A 6,000-nucleotide genomic window follows, 5' to 3' on the forward strand; every position below is an offset into this window, starting at 1 on the left:
TCCTGAAGAAAAATCATCCACAGCTTCCTGCAATTAATCCTCAATATCATCTTCATTCCCAACTGTGTCTTTATCCTCTAGATCGTGCATATCGGGATGCTACTTCAGTCAAGAGACAAGAATAAGAAGTAGGATGGGTTATGGGGAGGTGTCAAAGGGACATATCCTCTAAAGCTCCGTTAGTGTCCAATTAACTTAAGGTGCATAAAAATAACCCATGTTGTATGAATACTCACCTAGAGTTATGCTCAAAATAATAACAGTCCAACATCACCAACCAGATCAATCACTGTTTATGGTATAAATTACATTTCTACATGGCAACTAATTTACCAGTAGGTGTAGTAGAGTAATAGAAAACCAACAGATACACAGAATCAGAACATTTCTCTCTGAAAATCAGAGTAAAATGGGTCATTCCAGACATTGTTCAGAAGAACAGCATACTTTGTTTTCCCGTCTCAAATCAACTTTTTAACTAAAAAGTAGAGCAGATACTGATAGGCTTCTCAGCTAAAATGATCTCAAATGCTTTAAAATGGCAACCAAAACCAGAAGGATGTGGGAAAAAAAAAAAACAAACTACCATTCGAATGGATCAAAGAATAGCCAAAATGGCAAAGACAAATTATCAGCTCCAGGTGATCCAAGAAGGTCTAAAGTTACTGTAATTAAAGTCTTATGTGAAGCCAAGCTATTTACAAGAAGTCCCTGCAAAGTCCCATTGTTGGGAAAAAAAATAACATGCGGAAGAGGTCACAATTTGCCAAAAGAACACATTGACTGGCCTAAAGAGAACCGATGCAATATTTTGTGGACTGATGAAAGCAAGATTGTTTTTTTTTGGGTCTAGCGCAGTGGTTCTCAACCTTTCTAATGCCGTGACCCCTTAATACAGTTCCTCATGTTGTGGTGACCCCCAACCATAAAATTATTTTTGTTGCTACTTCATAACTGTAATTTTGCAGTGGGGGGGAATAGTGCCCCATCGTCGGTGTCCGTGGGGGGAATAGTGCCCCATCGTCGGTGTCGGGGGGGGGGGGGGGGAATAGTGTCCCATCGTCGGTGTCAGTGGGGGGGGGGGGGGGGGGGGGATAGTGTCCCATCGTCTGTGTCAGTGGGGGGGGGGGGGGATAGTGTCCCATCGTCTGTGTCAGTGGGGGGGGGGGGGGGGGGGAATAGTGCCCCATCGTCGGTGTCAGTGGGGGGGAGGAATAGTGCCCCATCGTCGGTGTCAGTGGGGGGGAGGAATAGTGCCCCATCGTCGGTGTCAGTGGGGGGGAGGAATAGTGCCCCATCGTCGGTGTCAGTGGGGGGGGAGGAATAGTGCCCCATCGTCGGTGTCAGTGGGGGGGAGGAATAGTGCCCCATCGTCGGTGTCAGTGGGGGGGAGGAATAGTGCCCCATCGTCGGTGTCAGTGGGGGGGAGGAATAGTGCCCCATCGTCGGTGTCAGTGGGGGGGAGGAATAGTGCCCCATCGTCGGTGTCAGTGGGGGGGAGGAATAGTGCCCCATCGTCGGTGTCAGTGGGGGGGAGGAATAGTGCCCCATCGTCGGTGTCAGTGGGGGGGAGGAATAGTGCCCCATCGTCGGTGTCAGTGGGGGGGAGGAATAGTGCCCCATCGTCGGTGTCAGTGGGGGGGAGGAATAGTGCCCCATCGTCGGTGTCAGTGGGGGGGGAATAGTGCCCCATCGTCGGTGTCAGTGGGGGGGGAATAGTGCCTCATCGTCGGTGTCAGTGGGGGGGGGGGGGGGGAAATAGTGCCCCATCGTCGGTGTCAGTGGGGGGGGGGGGGGGGATAGTGTCCCATCGTCTGTCAGTGGGGGGGGGGGGGGGGGGAATAGTGCCCCATTCTTGGTGTCAGTGGGGAGAGGAATAGTGCCCCATCGTTGGTGTATATGTGGGAGGAATAGTGCCCCATCGTTGGTATTAGTGACACAAATGATGGGGCACTATTCCTCCCACTGACACCAATGATACTTACTTTGCTGACCCCTGCTCCAGCCTGGGCTCACTCTCTCACTTACCTGTCAGCTGTCTTCCTTCTCTGGCCGCTCTCCTCTTCACTTGCTCCGGCAGCTCCCTCGATCTTCTTTGATCTACGCGTGCTGCCGCTCGGCTCCTCCTCTCCAAGCTCCACCTCCTCGCCGGTGATTGGCCGCCTGTGTGCCTCTCCTGAGCTACAGTTCCGGTGGCCAATCAGCGGCGAGGAGGCGGAGCTGTTGAGTGATCCCGGAGGTGTGGCCAGGTGACAAGGGCAGTGTATCATCCCACCCACACATCGCCTGAGACAGAGAAGCGGTGTCTCGGGTTCCTAAGACCATCGGAAATATGTGTTTTCCGATGGTCTTAGGCGACCCCTGTGAAATGGTCGTGCGACCCCCAGGTTGAGAACCGCTGGTCTAGAGGCTGCAGACAGTTTGTCAGATGACACCCAGCACAGAATTCAAGCCACAGTACACTGTGAAGACAGTGAAGCATGGTTGCACAAGCATCATGATATGGGGATGTTTCTCATACTACGGTGTTGGGCTTATTTAATCGCATACCAGGGATCATGGATTAGTTTGAACACATCAAAATACTTGAAGCGGTCATGTTGCCTTATGCTGAAGAGGGAATGCCCTTGAAATGGGTATTTCAACAAAAAACGGCCCCAAACACACCAGTAAACAAGCAGCATCATGGTTCCAGACCCAAATTATGGAGCGGCCAGCCCAATCCCAATAGAAAACCTGTGTGATGAGATAAAAAAAAAAAAAATGCTGTTTGGAGGTAAAACCAAGAAATGTAGAGTAATTGTGGAATGTAGTGCAACCGTCCTGGGCTGGAATACCTGTTAACAGGTGCCAGAAATTGGTCGACTCCATACAACCCAGATGTGAAGCAGTTCTCAAACAGTGGTTATAACTAAATATTAGTTCAGGGATTCAAGAATTTTTAAGTTTATACAGTAAATGTTTACAGAAAGTGAAGAAAAATTAATATTAATCTGTTAAAAATAGCAGTGACTGCATTTTTCTTTACACATGCAAACAGCAGCAGGCAACCCCCCAGCATTAGTGCCAAGAGTGGAACATGACAGCATCAAGGACAGCACCCAAGGGGAGTCCTGGAAGACCCACCTCCCAAACAAAGTTGGCCAGCAGCTGGTACCCAAACACCTATATTACCGCTGGTGTTGGTTCCTTTGTTGCTCTCTCCACACTGAATTGAGTCAGATTACCCTTTCAAAGTGATAACAAGCAGTCTAGGTAGTTACAGTGCCTTGAAAAAGTATTCATACCCCCTTGAAATTGTCCACATTTTGGCATGTTACAACTAAATACATAAATGTATTTTATTGGGATTGTGTGATAGACCAACACAAATTGGCACACAATTGTGAAGTGGAAGGAAAATGATCAATGGTTTCAGATTTATTTTTGTTAAAAAAAAAAAAAAAACTTTTGAAAAAGTGTGTGACGTACATTTGTATTCAGCCCCGAGTCAATACTTTTTGCAAAGCTGATTGAGACATCCCCAAAATGACTTGCACTTAGAGTGAAATGTTTGCCCATTCGTTGCAAAATAGCTCAAGCTCAGTCAGATTGGATGGAGAGCGTCTGTGAATAGCAATTTTCAAGTCTTGCCACAGATTCTCAACTGGATTTAAGTCTGGACTTTGACTGGGCCATTCTAACACATGAATATGCTTTGATTCAAGCCATTCCATTGTAGCTCTGGTTGTACGTTTAGGATTGTTGTCCTGCTGGAAGGTGAACCTCCACCCCAGTCATGTTTTTTGCAGACTAACAGGTTTTCTTCTAAGATTGACCTGTATTTGGCTCCATCCATCTTCCCATTAACTCTGGCCGGCTTCCCTGTCCCTATAGAAGAAAAGCAGCCCCACAACATGCTGCCACCCCGTTTCACAGTGGGGATGGTGTGTTCAGGATGATGTGCAGTGTTCGTATTCCACCATGCATTTTGCTTTTAGGCCAAAAATGTTAATTTTGGTCACATCTGACCAGAGCACCTTCTTCCACATCTTTGCTGTGTCCCCCACATGGCTTCTTGCAAACAGGACTTCTTCTCGCTTTCTTCTTGCCACTCTTCCATAAAGGCCAGATTTGGAGAGTGCAAGACTAATAATTGTCCTGTGGACAGATTCTGCCACCTGGGCTGTGGCTCTCTGCAGCTCCTCCAGAGTTACCATTTTCCTTCTACTTCACAATTATGTGCCACTTTGTGCTGATCTATCACATACAATACATTTCCATTTTTGGATGCAATGTGACAAAATGTGGAAAATTTCAAAGGGGTACAAATACTTTCAAGGCACTGTATACTCAGTATTTTTCCTCCGCTGTGGTACAGCACTCTACCCGAGCCAGACCATTACCAGGCTTTTACTATGGGTGTACCTGCCCACCCTCCAAACATTTCTCTCCCTCAACATCCATGCGCCTGGTTCAGCTTGGAGGGGATATAGAGAGAGGTTTATCTTCAAATGGCTATGAACCCTTTCCACAGCAATCTTTTATGAGTAACCTGTGCAGGAATGTGGGCAGGCTGAGGTGTGAAATTGCAATAATTACATGGTCAGAGGTGTGAAGGTGCAGAATTTGGGGTGAGCTGAAGTGTGAAGGTATAATAATTGGGGTATGAGCTGCAAGGGTGCAGGAATTGAAGATGATCAGAGGTGTAATGGTGCAGCTGTCTGGGTGATGATGGGAAAATTTAGGAATTGTGACTGATCTGAGGCCTGAAGGAACTGGAATTGGGGCTGAACTGGGTTGTAAAAAAATGTAGGAATTGGGGTGAACTGAGGTCTGGAGGTGCAGGAACTGGGGCTGATCTGAGGTCTGGAGGTGCAGAAATTGTGATCAGAGTTCTGGGGGTTCAAGAGTTGGGGCATATACGATTCCTTAAAGCACAGGAATTATCCCTGGAGAATAGAGTGAGAAGGTGTAGAAATTGGGGCTGAGTTGAGGCCTGGAAGTGTAGGGATTGAGGCTGATCTGAGGTGTGAAGGCACATGAATTGTCCCTGGAGAATGGGGTGTGAAGCTGTAGGAATAGGCATGAGCAGGATTTGTGGTGAGCTGAGGTGTGAAGGTACAATCATTTGGATATGAACTGTAATGCAGTAACGGGGGCTGATCTGAGGCCTGGAAGTGCAGGAACAGGGGCTGATCTGAGGCCTGGAGGTGCAGGAATTGTGATCAGAGTTCTAGGGATTCAAGAGTTGGGGCATATCTGAGGCCTGAAGGCACAGGAATTGTTGCTGGAGAATAGGGTGCGAAGGTGCAGGAATTGGGGCTGATCTGAGGCCTAAAAGGCACAGGAATTGTTGCTGGAGAATGGGGTATGAAGTTGTAGGAATTGGGGTGATATGAGCTGTAAGGGTGCAGGAACTGGAGATGATCAGAGGTGTAAAGATGCAGGTATTTGCATGTTCTGAGATGTGACAATGTGGGAATTGAACAAATGACTTTTTTTTATCCCTAAATTTTCCCTTTTCAAATAAAGTCTACATAAAGTAAAACGTAGACCTACAAAACACAACTGTGCAATAACAATCAAAAATAAATAAAATTATAGAAAATAAAGTCCCAAAATGTCTCTCAAACAATTCCGATCACTTTCTCTCCACCTTTACAGCTTCTTGTGATATTGTATACAAAATTCCAAATATGATACTGTTTTTTTTTTGAGGTTTTTTCTACATTAAACTGCAAATAGTGTATTATCTTAATTACATACAATTGTGCACTATGTCATGCACACTCCCTAACCGGTGTTCAAATTATGGAACCAAAACACATATGAATCCAAGTAAAATTACCCAAAATACGTGTACAGTGTATCTTATTACTTGTGACAGTGAACTCAAAACACTGCAACCACTATTATACAACCACACATGTGAATCCAAAAGGTTTTTTTTGGTCAAAAAGTGATCACTCCAACCTAGTGCAGCAAATGAACAATTACCCTATAGAGGTAAAAAATCCA

Source organism: Staurois parvus, unplaced genomic scaffold, assembly GCF_062004578.1.
Source record: "Staurois parvus isolate SC_StPar_1 unplaced genomic scaffold, SC_StPar_1.0 ptg000066l, whole genome shotgun sequence".
Taxonomy (NCBI): Eukaryota; Metazoa; Chordata; class Amphibia; order Anura; family Ranidae; genus Staurois; species Staurois parvus.